Genomic DNA, 3427 nt, shown 5'->3' with positions numbered 1-3427 from the left:
GATGGACAACCATGTCAGTACTATGAACTATTACATCAGTATTGTAGCAGCCAACGACGAAAAATATTAGTTAAATGATCATATTATATTTATTTTCTGAGTTAGTGAAGCACATTAAAAGAAAAAATAATACTAGAGTCAATTTTTTTTAAAAGTACAGAGACCTCTAATGATTTTTTACCTCTAATGGTAGTGGTTAAGAAACGTAAAGTTTCAATCCCTTCATTTATTATGAATTATGAAATTGTTGAAATTCCATTAGCTTAAGACGCTTTATCATTGTTTGCTAATATTAATGCTAATTAAATATTTAAGGTCACCCGCAATTTTTTCAAAAGTCAAATATATTTAATTACGATTGCTTTGCTTAAAAATTAAATATCTAATAATTTTTATTATGATCATTTTTAGAATATATCGTGCCGATGATAAAATGAAACTACTTTTCTCTAAAAAGAGTTTAAAATATATATTTTTTAAATTATTTTGTTAAAGAATTGATGTATATGCAACTAAGTGATATCAGTGGTAAATGAATTGTTGTTATTCCTTGAGATCTTAGGGGTGTGAGCATTTAATACTAAATGGTTGAGAGTTATTTTTAACCAGATATCACCTTACTTACCCCAAATTAATAAAAAAAATATGTATATGATGATCAACAACATTAAGAGACGGATGAAAACGACAAGGCAAAAGGGTAATTTTTGTCCATATAATAGATTCAATTTATTATTTCACACCTATCATATTTTTACATCAATTTAACCTTCGAAGTTGCTAATTTGTATCATTCTATACCATCTTCTTAACTTAAAACCCTAAATAATAAATATAAACCCTAAATTATAAACCCTAAACCCCTAAACTCTAACTTAAGATCTATAATTTGAGGTTTTAAGTTAGGGGTATAGTATAAAATGATACAATTAAATAACTTTGAGGACTAAATTAATGTAAAAATACGATAATAATAAAAATGAAAAATTGTGTCTATTACATAACCTCAGTGACCAAAAATCCCATATAATATACGATTTTAACCAACTTTTTCCGGATTTGCCAAAATGACCAACAAAATCGCAATGCGATCGCTAATTCGCAACGCGATCTCCATTATCGCAAATTCGCGTTGCATTTTCGCAATGCGATAGTTGAAAATCGCGTTGCGATGGTCTACAGTATCGTTGCGATTTTCCCAATTCGCAATGCGAATAAGTAAATCACAACGCGAATTGGGAAATTCGCAATGCGAATAAGTAAATCGCAACGCGAATTGGGAAAATCGCAATGCGATACTGACTATCGCAATGCGATAATAAAAAATCGCAACGAGATACTTACTTTCGCAACGCGATACTGACTTTCGCAACGCGATAATACATAATCGCAATGCGATTTTCAAAGCGCCATTAGTATCCTGGCCAAGTATTTTATTTTTAAATTCCAAACATGAATATAAATATATTGGAACACTGAACTGTCCACAGTATATCCCGTCGCAACTCATAACCTAAAACCTAAAATCACAACTCAGTCCCATCTCCATCTCTCACTCTCTCACCCATCTCCGACGAAATCCGTCCCCATCTCCGGCGAAATCCGTCTATCTAAATCTCTCAGAGCCACCCTCACAATCAGAAATGGAAAATCAACCAAATCAACCAACGAGGGTTAGTTTTTTTAATTATTTTATTTTTGAAATTTTTGCATTATTATTAGGTTTTTCATATTGAAATTGATGATAAGTTTACTGGTAATTTCAATAATAGATTAACCATTTCACTTAGATTGCTTATTAAATCAACCAAGAATCGCAACGCGAAATGCAAATCGCAACGCGAGTTTAGTTTCGCGTTGCGATTCTCTCGTTGCGATAGTCATTTTCGTGTTGCGATTTTCATTTTCAGAAACTATTCTTCTTCTGCAAATTGAAACTTGAATGAATTGCATTACTTCAACCAAAAAACAAAGACAAATACGAAATTCACAGTGTTGCATATTTAAGTTTGAAGAATAAACTACTACTATTTATGTTTATTATTGTTTTTGGTATATCTTCACAGTGTAGTTTTTGGTATATCTAATTTAGTATGTTTATTGTTTTTGTAGAACTTTTATTCGACTCAATTGACCTTGAGAAATAAAGTCAGCCTGGCCAAAACAATTGCGTCGAAGCTTTCACATGCACAAAGAAAAATGTTTGAGGATACATGCTTCGGGCCATGGCTGAAAGTACAACATACCGGTGGAGATGCGATGTTGACACCTGTTTCTTCAAACCATGACTAGAGATCTACCAGAGACTATACAACGTCGTGATGAAGAGATATGGTTTGATTTTCCACCGGCGTATACGTGTTTGGGCGGGAGGAGTTTTGCTTAATCACCGGTCTACGCTTCGGACACGATGATGTAGGTCGGTACACTAGACACATTACCCGCCCATCATGGCTATCCCGGGTTTTTCCTGAGCTGGAGAGGCCGAGTCTACACGTAGAAGACCTGACAAGATTTTTGAATAATAAAGATGGTTTTACTCGGATGGATGACGTCGACGTTGTCCGAGTATGCCTTCTAATTCTTTTGCATGCCGGCTTTTAGGCAGAGAGGCCAGACAACCTATTCCAAATGATCTAATCAAATTGGTAGAAGACCTAAATGCGTGGAACCTGTTTCCGTGGGGCTCGTATTTATGGAAAGCTACATGGAATAAGTTATCGTCTGCCTTGGATGATCGAAAAAGTTTGCATGGCGATGGTTCCAAATACACTTTGACAGGCTTTATTTGGGCCTTTAAGGTAAGAATTTTTATATAATGTTTCCAAAATTATAAGTAATTATTTAACATTACTAATGTTTGTTATTATATTGTTTGTAGATTTGGATATTTGAGGCCTTTCCCGCCATGAAGACATATGCAATAAAAACTTCAAATAATATTCCCAGGGCTATTTCCTGGAAGAGGAAACGAACCTTGCAATGGGAAGATTTACTACGGTATACGACAATAAATAATGTAAGTTAACATAAATACTACCATATGTTTATAAACAAGTTATTACTAGTACACATTTAACTTTGTTTGAGCTTTTATATTGTTAGGAGGCCAACACTCCTCTACAGAGGCTGACACCCACGGAAGCTGAGCTTGCCACTGATTGGTGGCAAGCTAGTAAGTGTTTTTTTGATGGAACGGTTGATGAGCAGCCTCCACTTCGGGAGCCATCACCTCGCCCAGAGCTATCACCTCACCTAGAGCCATCATCTGATCGACCCGGCTATACACCTCCACAACGACATCCATCACCTATTCTGTCACATCATCGAGCCTCTTCTCCACCATCACCGCAAGATAGGCGACCGGCAAAGATGTCACGACGTTTATCTCCCTGTTCTCCACCTCCACCTCAACGGGATAAGTTAG

The sequence above is a fragment of the Hibiscus syriacus genome, unplaced genomic scaffold, assembly GCF_006381635.1.
Source record: "Hibiscus syriacus cultivar Baekdansim isolate YM2019G1 unplaced genomic scaffold, ASM638163v2 tig00109958_pilon, whole genome shotgun sequence".
NCBI lineage: Eukaryota > Viridiplantae > Streptophyta > Magnoliopsida > Malvales > Malvaceae > Hibiscus > Hibiscus syriacus.
This window is presented reverse-complemented; position numbering follows the sequence as displayed.